The 15,805-nt window shown below is 35.8% G+C and overlaps 1 pseudogene; it reads right to left on the reverse strand.

Moving 5' to 3' along the window:
- Positions 1 to 662: 662 nt before the first annotated feature.
- Positions 663 to 15,805, reverse strand: part of LOC137211126 (transcription elongation factor 1 homolog) — a 57,194-nt pseudogene continuing 42,051 nt past the window's right edge.

The following is a 15,805-nucleotide window of genomic DNA, read 5'->3' on the forward strand; positions in this document are numbered from 1 at the left end:
CTGTTTTCCCTAATAGCTGCACCAATTTATATTCCCACTAACAGAGCACAGGGATTCCCTTTTCTTTATATCCTCATGAACACTTGTTATTTCTTACCTTTTTGATAATAACCATTTTTTTGTGTGTATGTGTATGTTGGCTGCTTTATTTAAGGGCCGGTGACTGACAGCTATCCCCAACCCAGCCCCTCCCTCCTCTACAAAAGTGGCCAAACCTGAAAACAGGCTGCTCTGCCAGGGGGCCTGTGGGGCTGTGGCTTGAATCCCAGGCCACAGGCCTTGGAAGGCAGGGAAGGAGGATGGGCAGTCAGTCCAGTTCAAATGGACAAATGCTGGTGAGGTGGGGGAAGATGCTAGAGAGTCCTGAGGCAGCCTCTGCTGGGCTTGCCCTCACCTAGGATGTCAGGACACTGGTCCCTGGAGGAGCCAACACCCCAAAGCCAGGGGGCCAGGTGCCAGAGGAGGGAGCAAGTCAAAGGCTTTTGGAGCCAAGGGAGGCAGTTCAGGACCCTGGAGCCCAGCAACCCTTCAACACTACCCCATGCTCACGAGGACACTGCCAGAGTCACACCTGCAGCCACACCCACACTCACACCCACACCCACATCCATGCCAATTCCACATACACACAGGGCTGCAAAGGCCCTGGACCCACACCCTGGACCCACACCCTGGACCCTGGAATGTCTCTGGATTGGTACCCAGCAGGTGAGGCTGCCAAGGGGGTGGGTCCTCTGTGTTGCTAGTGATTGGCTGCCTCGCAGGCCTCTATCCAATCGCTGTACACGTCCACTGGTTCTGACAGATAAGTGATGGGCGTCTGGAATTATTCTAGGCACATGGTACAAGAGATGACTCCAGTGTTGTGGGCCTGGTCCATTTTCATGTCACAAGACTTCTCGTGGTTGCAGAAGGGGCAGGTGAACTGGGCATCTAGGGAGACTGTCATCTTCTTCTTGGGGGGTGACTTCTGTTTTGACTTTCTGTGCACCACGTCTGCAGGAGGGCAAACCTGCACTTGCCGACCCTTGTTGCAACAGCCTCGTTCACCCGGGAGACAGTGACTTCCAGCTCCCGGCAGAAGCCGATAACAACCATTTTGACAGGTGTGAGGTGATACCTCATTTTGGTTTTAATTTGCATTTCCCTAATGATCAGTGATGTCGATCACAATTTCATGTATCTGTTGGCCATCTGTATGTCTTCTTTCGAAAAATGTCTATTCAGATTCCCTGCCCATTCCTTAATCAGATTATTTGTCTTTTTTGCTATTGAATTGTATGAATTCTTTATATATTTTGGATATTAACCCTTTATTGGATATGTGATTTGCAAATATTTTTTTTCCATTCCATTGTTTGCCTTTTCATTTTGTTGGTGTTTTCCTTTGCTATGCAGATGCCTTTTAGTTTGATGTAGTACCACTTGTTTATTCCTGCTTTTGGTATCAAATCAAAAAAATTGTCACCAAGACCTATGTCAAGGAGCTTAAAGCCTGTTTTCTTATAGGAGTTTTATGATTCCAGATCTTATATTCAATTCTTTAATCCATTTTGAGTTGATTCTTATGTATGGCCTAAAATAGTGGTCCAGTTTCATTCTTTTGCATTTGGCTGTCCAGTTTTCCAAACACCATTTATTGAAGAGACTGTCCTTTCCCTATTACCTATTTTTGGTTCCCTTGCCATAAATTAATTGACTCTATATGTGTTGGTTTATTTCTGGGCTTTCTACTCTGTTCCATGGATTTATGTGTCTGTTTTTATGCCAGTACCATACTGTTTTGAGTAATATAGCTTTGTCATGTAGTTTGAAATTGCAGCACATAATGCCTTTAGCTTTGTTCTTTCTCAAGGTTGCTTTGGCTATTTGGGGTCTTTTGTGGTTCCATAAAAATTTTCAGATTGTTTCTTCTATTTTTGTGAAAAATGCCATTGGAATTTTCATAAAGATTGCATTGAATCTGTAAATTGCTTTGTGTAATATGGGCATTTTAACAATATTAATTCCTATAGTCCATGAGCATTGAATAGCTTTCCATTTTTTTGTGTTGTCCTCAATTTCTTTCATCAATGCCTTATAGTTTTTCAAGTATAAGTCTTTTACCTCCTTGGTTAAATTTACTTCTAGGAATTTTATTCTTTTTGATGCAGTTGTAAATGGGATTGTTTTCTTAATTTCTCTTTCTGATAACTTGTTATTAGTGTAGAGAAATGCAACTGATCATGTATATTGATTTTGCATCCTGCAACTTTACTGAATTTATTTATTAGTTCTCAAGAGTTTTTTGGTGGAGTCTTTTGGGTTTTCTATATATAATATCATGTCATCTGCAAATAGTTACAGTTTTGTTTTTTTTTTTAAAGAAGATGTTGGGAGTAGGAGTTTATTAATTAATTTATTTTTGCTGTGTTGGGTTTTCGTTTCTGTGTGAGGGCTTTCTCTAGTTGTGGCAAGTGGGGGCCACTCTTCATCGCGGTGCATGGGCCTCTCACTATCGCAGCCTCTCTTGTTGTGGAGCACAGGCGCCAGATGCGCAGGCTCAGTAGTTGTGGCTCATGGGCCTGGTTGCTCCGCGGCATGTGGAATCCTCCCAGACCAGGGCTCGAACCCGTGTCCCCTGCATTAGCAGGCAGATTCTCAACCACTGCGCCACCAGGGAAGCCCCAAATAGTTACAGTTTTACTTCTTCCTTTCTAATTTGGATGTCTTATACTTCTTTTTCTTGTTTGAATATTGTGTCTAGGGCTTCCAATACTGTGTTGAATAAGAATAGTGAGAGTGGGCATCTTTGTCTTGTTCCTAATCTTAGAGGAAAAGCTTTGATGTTAGCTGTGGGCTTGTCATATATGGCTTTTATTATGTTGAAGTATGTTCCTTCTATAACCACTTTGTTGAGAGTTATTTTCATCTTGAGGTGATCAATATGGAGATGTGAAATTTTTATGCATAGTACTTTTGCTATGTTGTAGCTTTGCAAGGACTTGTGTTAAAACTGCTTCTATGTCTAAGGAAAGAAAACTGCCTGCCTATTGGTTTGTCCTGGTGCGGGATAGGAGATAAAATCGGTTCCTATCAAAGATTTGGTTGTTGTGGGTATTTTAAGATTTGGAGAAATTATAGGACTATAGTAAAAATAGATTCCCAATGGATGTTATTACCAAACATGTTTGTTTTGCCTGATGCACAGCAAGCCAAAAGGCTGAGACACTGAGGTTTGTAGCAAAGAGAGAGTTAATTGGCAAGGCATCCAAGTGAGGAGATAGGAGAGCAAGCCTCAAATCTGCCTCCCCTAAGGTAAGGGGGTTGTTGTATTTGTGTATAAAGAATAAAGCAGGGTGGTCTGAGTCACGGGGAGTGTGGGGAGCTTGGGGAAATGTGATTGGAAAAAAGTGCAATAATCATTGTTCTGCACAGGCGTAACTCAGCTACAGGCCTCTGCACATTCAAAAGGTCACTGAGTGGACACTCCTGCACGTCCAGCTGGAGGGTCAGTGGGCCTATTCAGTCTTAACCAGCTCAGCTGGAACTTGACACAGCTGACTCTCAGCTCAGCTTGTGCTAGACATAGGTGACTGCACATTCCTGGAAAATAACTCAGGCAAACATCTTATTGTTTGGGCTATGTGCAGCTTGGAGGACATATAAGTCTTAAAATGACCTTAATTGGTAAGGGCAGATGAAATGGATTTAACCCAAGATATCATTACATTTTGAACCATGTGTATCTGTGGAGTACAAAATCTCATCATGCATACCTTTGACTACAGCTGCAGAAGTGTTCCTTTAGACAAAGTTGTGATCCAATTTTGTCTGGAGAAGGGCAGAAATTATTCATATTCCATTGTTTGTAAAGTTACCTGTTGTTTTCTTTCGTTAGTTTGGTAACACTCATTTTATTTGCATTTAAATATTTTAAGCAACCTAAGCACAAATGTACAAGTAAAGATGTGTTAAAATGAATTTCTTGATATCCATTATTTCATGGATATCAAGCAGAAAAGTAGAACAAAAGCCCCCAAAAAGCAAAAAATGATTTTTGCTTTTGTGATTTCTTTGAAACTTATCTAACATGCATGTTCTGTAAAAACAGTGAACAGTGGAATAACTTGATATGGTGGCTAGATTTATTTAATATTTTATGAAATCTTTATGAACAATCCAAGTATAATTGTTCAGAACATGTGTATTATGTTGATGTAAGTGGAATAAAAGTTTTGTGAATTAAAAAAAACTAGAAACATGAACTCTCAATTTTTCTTTTATTCCTCAGTTTAATATTAAGGAAGTACATTTTATGTTTTTTTGTGTCAACATTTATCTTAGAAGATGCTTTCATCGTTTTTCTCATGCTTTCAGGTTCTTTTGAAACATGACTGATTTTAATATATACTTTCCACCACTCTTTGCATTTGTTGTATTTATCGATTTACAATGCTTTATAAATTTTAGTTGGTTGTTCTAACAAAAATAACTTTAGTATTACTCATATAGGATCCAAAAATTGTCTTATTCGTTGGTGAGGAAATGAACATGTGAATATCCTAGAATATCTTTTTTGTTTGTTTGTTTGTTCGCGATACGCGGGCCTCTCACTGCCGTGGCCTCTCCCGTTGCGGAGCACAGGCTCCGGACGCGCAGGCTCAGCGGCCATGTCTCACGGGCCCAGCCGCTCCGCGGCATGTGGGATCTTCCCGGACCGGGGCACGAACCTGTGTCCCCTGCATCGGTAGGCGGACTCTCAACCCCTGCGCCACCAGGGAAGCCCTAGGCATAAGTTTTTTAATTGCACTTTGCTTTATTGTGCTTCACAGATACTGCATTTTTGACAAATTGAAAGTTTGTGTCAATTCTGCATTGTCAGACAATAGCATTTTTTAGCAATAAAGTATTTTAAAATTAAGGTATGTACACTGCTTTTTAGAGAAATTACTATTGCACACTTACTAGACTACAGTATAGTGTAAACATAAGTTTTATATGCACTGGGAAACCAAAAAATTCATGTGACTTGCTTTATTCCAATATTAGCTTTATTGTGGTGGTCTGGAACTGAATTTGCAATGTCTCTGAAGTATGCCTGTATTTACTGACTGATTAACAACCTTAGCTTTTTATTTTATGAGATGTTGGGGGAAAATCTCTGAGTTGTATTTGAAGAATTTGATCTACTTTAAGAGAAAATTCATACCTTACAGTACATTTTAGTTGGTAGGTAAGATATAAATAAATATCAGAGGGTTTTAATAAATTAAAGGAAAGCTTTTACTATAGATTAATATTTGACCTTATAGTAGAAATAATTTTATAATGAAACACATATATATCTGTGAGAGGCTGAATATACAAATGGAATATGGCCAGGCCATAACTAAAACATAGAACTCTGATCCACATCCTTACTAGCACCCAGGCAGGGAAGCCAAACCACAACCTCTGTAGCAATCAGCCCCCAAAGGCAAAACTTGATCAATAACTGCCAACTTCTCTAATTTTTGCCCTGCTTCTAACTTCAGACCAACCAGAGGAAATGAAACATGCTTCCCTAGCCAATCACATAGGGTGCCCTTCTACGTTAGCCTGTCTCCAGATTCCTCATGCTGACAGCTTCCATTCAGGGTGTACCTGAAGCCTTTTCTTTTTTCCACTTTAAAGCTTTACACTTCCGTTACTGCCTTTAAATCCCTATGAAATGCAAGTGATGGTAATGGACTCTAGTTCTGAATAAAAAGCCTTTGCTTGTTCACATACAGGTGGTCTTCACTTATTTACACAACTGGAAATGTAAATGTATGGAATACTGAGAATTATAAAATCCAAACTATATCATCTAAGATTTTAAAATAACAATTTCAGGGTATAAATTACTTCGAGTTAAGTAATCTCATGATGGTAAAAATTTGCTGACTCTCAGCTAGAAATTGAGAAGCAGTCAATTCTAATTTACACACTAGCTTTCCAACAATTTCTTGATTTTGAAATATGGATTTTCATATCCACACTTATGAAATTAACTGAGATCATCTGAAAGTTATTTTAATACATAATTTATAGTGATCCTTTGATTCATTAACCCAGAATAATACCTGGTGATTTAAAGTTTTATCCAGAAAAGAATTTTGACTTTCAGTTAGTTGGTAAGGAATATCCAATATTTAGATAAGAAATTCAATTTTCTTTTCATAGAAGCCAAGATGATTAGAGTCAGAGAGCCAGAGGCACTATGCTGTTTCATTTCAACGTATACCTAAACCAATTCTGTTTTTAAGTATATATTTTACTTCAAGAAATTTCTTCTGCCTTGAGATCCATAAACTCACACTATTGCATTCATATTTATTGCTTTTAAAGTAATTATTGTGCTAACTAATACATTAAATTTGTTCTGTTAAATATAAGAAGACTTAACTTTATAAAAATCTCCCTGGAGTTTTCTCCTGGACTATTATTTAGTTATGTTCAAACACAAATTATAATAGCCAATAACATAAGAATGTTTCTGGAGGGCTTTTAAAGAAGAAAGAAAAATGAAAAAACACCTGGTAATGTGTATTTCAGTCAGGAAATCCAAGGATTCACTAGTGGTTTTCAACCTTTCCTAGCCTTTGTAATAGTGATAAATACAAACACATATAGTGTTTATTATGTGCCAATTATTGTTCTAAGCACATTATAGGTATGAACTCACTAATCCTTATACCAATTCTAGGAGGTTAGTGTAATAATTCCTTACCTCTTCCTTTAGATTTATAATTTTTGTGACCTAAATCAATGGCACTTATATTTTAGATATGAATGTAATTTAAAATTAAAAAGAATGGGAAAGAGTCACAGAGTGTTTTCACCAAGTAAAGTTATAAGAACTACCCACCACCATCAACACAACTGCTATCTACTGTCATCACTTTTTCATTGAAAACAAATATTTAACATCAAAACAGTGAGCCTAGGGTGCTTCCCTGGTGGTGCAGCCTGCACTTCGCTTCCGGAGCCTGTGGTCTGCAACGGGAGAGGCCACAACAGTGAGAGGCCCGCGTACTGCAAAAAACACAAAACAAAACAAAAAACACAGTGAGCCTAAACTCAGAGTAAAGAGCACTCTTACTGAAAAAAAAAAAATGCTTTATAGAAAGCTCATTTTATTCCTCATTTTTGTCAGATGTTTACATGGATCAATAAAAGCTTTATTGACAACCAAAGACAATCCGTGGTTTTACTTGAAAAATATATTAGAAATTTTAAAGGGTCTGACTAGTTGAAGCCAAAAACAGTCAATCCTTTGTGAATGATACTAAAAACATTCAAATTTCCCAAGTTTTGTGTGAATAAATTATAAATTAATTGGCTGGTTGAATACTTTTTACTTTATTTATTTTTTTTGGTCTAATAACTGAGCAGTGTGAACAGTAATAGAAAAAAATAAAGCCACACAAAGAAATGAATGCTCATCCATGCTCATTTGTCTGTAATATTGTGAAATAAATGTGTTTTGCATATTGAGCAGTCAGTTTATTTTCCTCATGCCTGCCATTAAGTTATATGGTTTCTTGATCTGTGAGTTAGCACTTGGTTTTCCAGGGTCCTCTACTTTGACTTTAATGTCACTACATCCTTGGGAATAGCAAGCATCACATTTGAAGCTCCAGGGATTTGGTGCCTGTCTGTAGAGCATACAAAGCATAACTCAATGTTTTTTTTTTTTTCAAGGGTTTAGCTTTCAAGCTGTGTTAATTTGTTATTTGGTTGCCACACTGATTTTTTTTCTTTTATTAGTTATATCTTTGGCTCTTTGGTTGGTCTATAATAGGGATATATTGATTATTCTTGTGGATGAGTAATTGAGGTATAATAGTTCCAAATTCTATATCCAGAAATCAGGAAATAGCTAATAACTTGAATCAGTGTCAAACTGTACATTATTGGTTGAAGAGAGTTGGATGATAATTCAGCTCTGCAAAGGGATAAATGATCACTTGAGAATAACATTAGTACTGGATTAATGTCTTATTGATTTCTGAGAAAGAATGGAAATGTGGTCATGTTTTCTGCTTTTAAAGAGGATATTTCTTTTGGAGAGGTTATTTTTATCACATTAACACCTTAATCAAAATAATCAGAAAGTGACATGATTATGTGGCTATCAACTAGCAAACTGTTACTCAAAAATAACTGAAACAATATTGTGAGTGTGACTATGGAAATACCAATTAGGACAAGTGGATTTGGTTGGTGATTCATATATAGAGTTCATAGAGGAAAACATCCTAGTAAAAATAGTTTTATACCACATAGCAATATGTTTGATCCCAGATATTTCATTTTATTTGAAAAATTAGTTTAAAATAATTTGTAATAAAACATACTGTAATGGGCTGAATTGTGCCCCCCCCAACAAAAAAAAGATATGTCCTAACCCTAATGCCCAGTACCTGTGACTGTGAATTAATTTGGAGAAAGGATCTTCACAGATACAATTAAGTTAAGGGTCCCAAGATGAGAGCATCCTGAATAACCCAGGTGGACCCTAAGTCCAATGAAACATGTCTTTCTTAGAGACACAGGGGATAAAGCCATGTGAAAATGGAGGCAGAGATTGGAATGATGTGTCCACAAACCAAGAAATGCCAAGGAATCCTGCAGCAACCAGAAGCTAGGAGAAAATCATGGACAGATTCTCCCCCAGAACTTCAAGAGTCAGCCAATCCTACCAGCACTGATTTTGGGCTTCTGGCCTCTAGAACTGTGAGAGGATATTTTTTGTTTTTTTAAGCCATCAAAATTGCTGTAATTGGTTGCAGCAGCTCTAATAAACCAATACATACACTTATGCAGAGACTAAAATGTCAGAAAATTGAAAAACTAAAATAGGAAAGTAGTTATATCATATTGATTCAACAAGAGCTAAGTAGAGAATTAACTCTGAGTCATCCCAACTTTTATCTCATATCTATATTAACAAGCTTAAATAAAATTAATTGAATTTGCAACAACTCATGATTTCATGTTACATTCCAAAATCATTAAAGATAGAGGAGTAATACAAATGAATACAGTGAAGTCCAAATTTATAAGCAGAAACTGATTAAAAATGAAAATTAATTTGGAATCCAACCATTTAAAATATCTAGGGAAAATACTTCCTGAAACAAATATTTAGGGGGAAAGTCATTTGGGAGACCTTTAAATGCTTAAGCAGAACATGAAAAATATTAACCAAATGTGATATTAATTGCTGTGAGGTTAAATAGCTAACAGCAGAACAACGATCTTTATGCACAAAGTCTTTCTAGTTTTCAGTCAATTATTGTTTGTATAATTAGTAAGCAATTTCATCATCTATGTTATAGTTATTTAAAATCAAGTCAAAAATAATTCCATTATAGTTTGGGGAGATGTTCTTATGCCTTAAGTTAGACTGACTCATAAAAAAATGCTCCAAAATTTATCTATTTAGACTTAACCAAATATGTTTTTAAAAGAACAACTAACTGACATAATTTAGATCATAATCCTCTTAAAAATATTTTAGAAAAGGGTTACGTTGTATTTAAAAAAACTCTATCCAAATTATATAGAATCTGGATGGTTACTGTCATTGCCAAGTATTATCAAAATAATTGTATTCATATAAATGCCCGAATTTTAAATCCTTCATAAGCTTCACAGAACATAGAGTTCTCACTAAACAAACAAAATATGGCATCAAGCCAAGGGAATGAAGAGAATTGAAATCTCACTTTGGATAAATGTGTAGTAAATTACTGTTGACTGATTAATTCAACCCTTTTATTTCTATTCTAAGCTTTTCTTATTTGATATTAGAATATATAACAAATGGAGTTTCAAGAATATATTTTGAAAGACACTGTGTCAAAGTAAAGGTTATCTCCTGATGAGATTTTTAATTAATTAAAGTTCAATAGAAGTTTAATATGAAAAAAAGTTACTGTAAATATGTTTGGTAATGCTACAATTTGTTCTGATGTGCTACTGAGTAAAATAAGTTTGTAAGGCGATATGAAAATATGTTTTAATAACTGAAGTTTTCTTCATCACCTTGTATTAAGCATATTCTGTAAAAGTTTTTAAGTTTTATAAATTTTTATTGCAGATGAAAGTAGGTATTTAGAAAGGGTATTGGAGAGATATGTTTTAATGGTTTATCAGTTTTAGATTTGATTCCTTGTCCTACAACCTACAATACTGAATAAGCTAATCAATGTAATCACATACTAAATGAAGCAGATTAGGTACTCAATAAATGCTATTTATTATTTATTTTTTAAAATTTATTTTATTGAAGTATAGTTGATTTACAATGTATTAGTTTCTGCTATACAGGAAAGTGATTCAGTTTTATGTATATATATATATATATATATATATTCTCTTCTACATTCATTTTCATTACAGTTTATTACAGGATATTGAATATAGTTCCCCATGCTATACAGTAGGACCTTGTTGTTTATCCATTCTATATATAATAGCTTGCATCTGCTAATCCCCAAATCCCAATCCATCCCTTCCCCACTCCCCCTCCCCTTTGGCAACTGCAAGTCTGTTTTCTATGTTTGTGTATCTGTTTCTGTTTCATAGATAAGTTCACTTGTGTCATATTTTAGATTTCACATATAAGTGATATCATATGGTATTTGTCTTTCTCTTTTTGATTTACTTCACTTAGTGTGATAATCTCTAGGTCCATCCATGTTGCTGCAAATGACATTATTTCATTCTTTTTCAATGGCTTAGTAGTATTCCATTGTATATATGTAGCACATCTTCTTTACCCGTTAATCTGTCAATGGACATTTAGGTTTTTTCCATGTCTTGGCTATTGAGAATAGTGCTGCCATGAGCATAAGGGTGCATGTATCTTTTTGAATTATAGTTTTGTATGATTATATGCCCAGGAGTTGGATTGCAGGATCATATGGAACTCCATTTTTAATTTTTGTGAAGAACCTCCATACTGTTCTCCATAGTGGCTGACCAATTTACATTCCCACCAACAGTGTAGGAAGGTTCCCTTTTCTCCACACCCTCTGCAGCATTTATTATTTATAGACCTTTTAATGATGGTCATTCTGACTGGTGTGAAGTGATACCTTATTGAAGTAGTTTTGATTTGAATAAATGCTATTTCATTTTTTCTTTATTCATCTTTCCTAGATGTTCTAAGTTTTTTGGAGTTGTACCCATTCTCTCCTTTTAATGTCTGAAAAAAATTGAAGATATTAGTGGATTTTAATAAACCTATTGATTATTAAAAATATATATCATATCTTTTTAACTTTATTTATTAAGTAGAAAATTGGCATGGATTAGAGTTCATGTGTTCTCTTAAGTAGTAGGATAAATAGCTGGGTATTTCTGATATTTTCCTGACTGATGTCAACATCAGGGTGGAGACATTTATAAATATCTTTGCCTTAACATTCCTGACTTCTTGAACTCCATTAACCTTCACCTTCATGCAATTTCAACAACCCAGTCCCATGAACACACATTGAATTTTGTTATCTTTTAGAATTGCTATTTTTCAAAATTTTTAGAAACATAGTGTTTTTTGCCTACCACTTTCACTACTGTTGCCCCACTTAATGGAATCTTTGACCTCATGGAGACTCCTAAGTCCTTAATCACCTGACTACTTATTTATAATTATTTTTACTAATTTTGGGCCTTTCCTGCCTTCACTTTCTTCTCATATTAAAGCATATCATATGCTCAATATGAGCCGACGCTGTTTTTATTACAATCAGTAGAAAAACAGTTAAGTCTTTTTAAGGCAAAAACATTAATAACTACAGGAAAGGCAAGGTTTAGCTGGTGCTCATGGAGCACTGAAAATGGATGGTTTATTCAATAAATGGTTCTAAAACAATTGGCTAACCAGGTGGGAAAACAAACTAAAATATTAATTTAATTTATATTTTATTTTTTACATGGAAAAACAAATTTATAACTCTAAAAGGAATTACAGAAACATTTTAAAAAATAAAATCAGGGTAGAGAAGAATTTCTTAAAGGACAAAAAGGGAAATATTTCACAACCTTAAATTTTTTAATTTATATATATCTGTACCACAAGAAATATTATAAACTTAGTTCAAAGCAAGCTGTAGATTAAACATTTGTAATGCATACAAGTGATAAAAAGTTGATAACTAGAGTATGAAAGTAATTTCTACAAATCAATAAGAGAAAACAAAAAGAATGGAAAATGGGCTAAAGAACATTGTTTCAGTCAGGGTTCAATAGGAGTCATATGGTACATTCAAAAGGGGCTTTGACGAGAGTTCAATACAAGGACTGTTTACAAAGGTAAGGGCATGATTTTGTAAACCAACTAGGAATAGACTAATTCTGTAGGGCCAGCAGAAGAAGAAAGAAAAATGAAGGGGGAAAGAGAGAAGTTATCAGAACACAAAAAGAATAAGAGGGTCACCTGACAGGAGCTGTAGCCCTTGGCAAAGGAACACAACCAACCCACGGCAGTCTGCAGGGGAAATGCCAATGGGACAAATATCCAATATCACTCCCTTCCTAATCTCTGAGATTTTTGCTAATGGCTCCGACGGGCAAAGCCACCTGGAAGCCAGAGGGCATGGAAGCCAGCACCTAACTTGCACAATTAAATCTCCAATTAAGGATGTCAAATCTAAGTTTCCAACAGCCTAAATTTTTGCCCAGATGGGTGATAAGAGGGATTCTGTTACAAATAAGTTTTAAATCAAAGGGACTGATTTGGGTGTATGTCGTTAATAGGGTGTCAGGTTGTTTGCCAATTAAAATATCCATGGCTGAGGATATTACAGAGTTCCAGAATTTGCCTATAGGCAGGCCCTCCAATTGGACCAGTTACTATGGGCGCTTTGCTCCAGTACTTAGTTTGTTTGGTGATGGGCAAGCCAGCAAGATCTCTGAGTGTTAGAGATTATATTAACCAAACTGAATGAAATGGAGAGAGAGAGAGAGAAGAGAGAATTTACCATAAGCTAGTTACGTTGAGAAATGAAAGGCTATAGAGTGGTGAAAAAGAAAGACATTTTTTCTCATTGACATAGGACACATTTAAGATGTAATAGAGAATGTGTATCCCATATGTAAGCCTTATGAATTTGGTTCATGACACAGATATTGGCTATTCTGAAAAGCCTTACATTATATTCTATGTTTATAAGCCACATCCAGTCTTGCTGCAAATAATGGTGTCAACCAACAGATAAATTAGTGAAACTCTTGGATGCACTGCTGATACCGTGTTGCCATAGTATCACCATGATATGTGATCTAAGTTATTTTTTCCTACTCATCTACCATGGGATCTATCATATGCATTACACACAGTGTTTTGATGTCTGAGAATGTTTCTGAACTTATGGGACTTTGAATGACCTGAACCACTATCAACCTCTGTGGTGAAGACTGAGTCTTGTGTGGAAGCACCCAGTTTCAGTAGGGAACAATAATGAAGTAGTACCTCATTGGCCAGGTAGTAGTAACTGCCATTGTTTAAAGAAAACTGCATTATGGTGGAGGTAACCCTACGGCTTCTTAGTTACCTGATTGATATGCATGCCTGTGAACAGTGCACTTAAAACACTTGGAAGACACTTTAGCATCTTAGTGCAAAATCGTTCCATAAAATATTTTTTAAATTAAATCTTAACATGATACTCTATAGAGATTATTCCTGTGGCTGATTAATTATATAATCTGGGGGACAGAGGAGCACTTTCTTTGAATAGTGGTAAGCATGTAAAAATATTAGCTGTGCCTTAGACTTTTCTTTAATTGCTTAGAGTACTATCAGTTTGTGTGACACAGAGGGAAACAAAGCTAGAGATTTGCTTTAAAACAAACAACAAAAACAATTCTTATTCCTCCATGTAAAAAGCATAATATGAGCCAGAATTAGCATAAAACTTGCCAATTGCCCTAAGAAGAGAACTTCTCCAGACTATAGTAAAATCAGATTAGAGTAAGTCATTCCATCTGCAGGACTTGCTAAAAATATCAGTGGAGATTTCATCTGTTTTGAGAGAGAAAGGGTAGGCTTCTTTCACAGGGTTTCTTATGAGAACCTTATGAGTGTTCTTCAACCTCTGTTTAAAGTTGGAGGTACAATAAAAGAAGAAAAATTAATAATTATGCTACTTAGTGATATGCTAGTTAGTGTTGACACTCGTTAGTGACGATACTAGGGGGTAATATTATCTATTAGTAACCCCAATCTCCTCCATGCTATTACAGATATAGAGTGTTTCAATTATTGGACTTGTTACAGAATCTTAAGATTGGAAAGGGCCTTAAATGATCATCTAATCACACCAACAAGTTGGTGTTTGAATAATTTCTATAAAATTCCTGATGGGCACAGCCCAACCTTTGCTAGAATACCTACTATGAAAGGGCATTTATCTGTTACCTTCCAAAATTGCCCACTCTCATCTATGAATAGGTTTGATTTTAGATGCTCTCTCTTGTGCATATGTCTCCTTATGACTTCTATTTATTGTTCTTGGTTTGACCTGTATGAACCATAATAAAAAATGTCAACTCTATCTTCCACAGGAAAGCCTGTCTATATTTAAGGTATCATGATTTTTGAGATTTCTTTTCATCTTGGGCTGAATCTTCTGTACCACATAAGAAGTGAAGCTTATGGGTAGGGTGTGCCTTTAAAAAGTTGTTTATCAGGTAGTATTTGTCTTTAATAACACCTTTCTAGAGCATTTACACTGGTACATCTTCTTCATCCCAATAAGTGCCATGTTCCACTTAAGGTACAGCCTTATTGCCACTTCTCATCAACATCTCCATCCATCCCAGCATTCACTGAGCAGTGAGATGGTAACATCCTTTTGATACTAGTTCTCCTATCATCAATTATTATTATTTATTTTATAACTGTGCTCGTGTTTCTATTTTATATTGAAAGGTCTTAAGAGTGGGGAAAAGCTGTATTTTTATCTGTATCATCCTCAATAATCATCTTCATCTTTGCAATAGCTAACATTTATTACCTGCTTACTGTGTGACAGACCATTTTCTAAGTCTTTACATGTATTAACATTTCAAAATAACCTCATGAAGTAGGTACTAGTGTTACCCACATTTTACATATGAGAAAACTGAGGAATAAGAAGGTCAAGCAATTTTCTCAAGATTACATGCATCATAAGTGTTGGAAACATTATTCGAACCTGTGTGGTCTGGCTTCAGTGTTCAGCATCATAACCACTCTGTTACACTGTCTTCTACAATCTAAAACCTTCATTGGCTCTCAACAGACTTTCCTTGGATGAGTTCATCTGTGCCCCGGTGTTTAACTATCACTTAGATACCAGATCTATTATCTTTTGTGCTTCAGATCTTTATTTTGAACTGTAAAGTGTGCGACTCTATATGGAAGCACTATGTCCAACTTGATCTATCCTAAAATGTGTTCATTATTTTGCATTCAAAACCCTGCCTTCTCTTGTGTCCCCTCCTTTCATTAAATGGAATCATCATATATCAGTTTGCCCAAGCTAGAGATCTAGGCTTCCTCATAGATTCCTCCTATTCTCATGCTCTACCACTTCCAATTAATCTCAGAGTCCTGTAAATTCTAGTTCTTCAATATCTGTCTGATCAGCCCTCTCCTCTCAATTTTTACTGTGATTACTTTTGTTCACAATTTTTCACTTGGAGTATTGTAACTTTAGCCTCAGAAAAGTCCTCTACTCAAATGTTGCTCCCTTCTAGTGGATTTACCACAGCACAGCCAGGGAATTTCATAACATAAAACTGA

Source organism: Pseudorca crassidens, chromosome 1 (assembly GCF_039906515.1).
Source record: "Pseudorca crassidens isolate mPseCra1 chromosome 1, mPseCra1.hap1, whole genome shotgun sequence".
In the NCBI taxonomy this organism is placed as follows: domain Eukaryota; kingdom Metazoa; phylum Chordata; class Mammalia; order Artiodactyla; family Delphinidae; genus Pseudorca; species Pseudorca crassidens.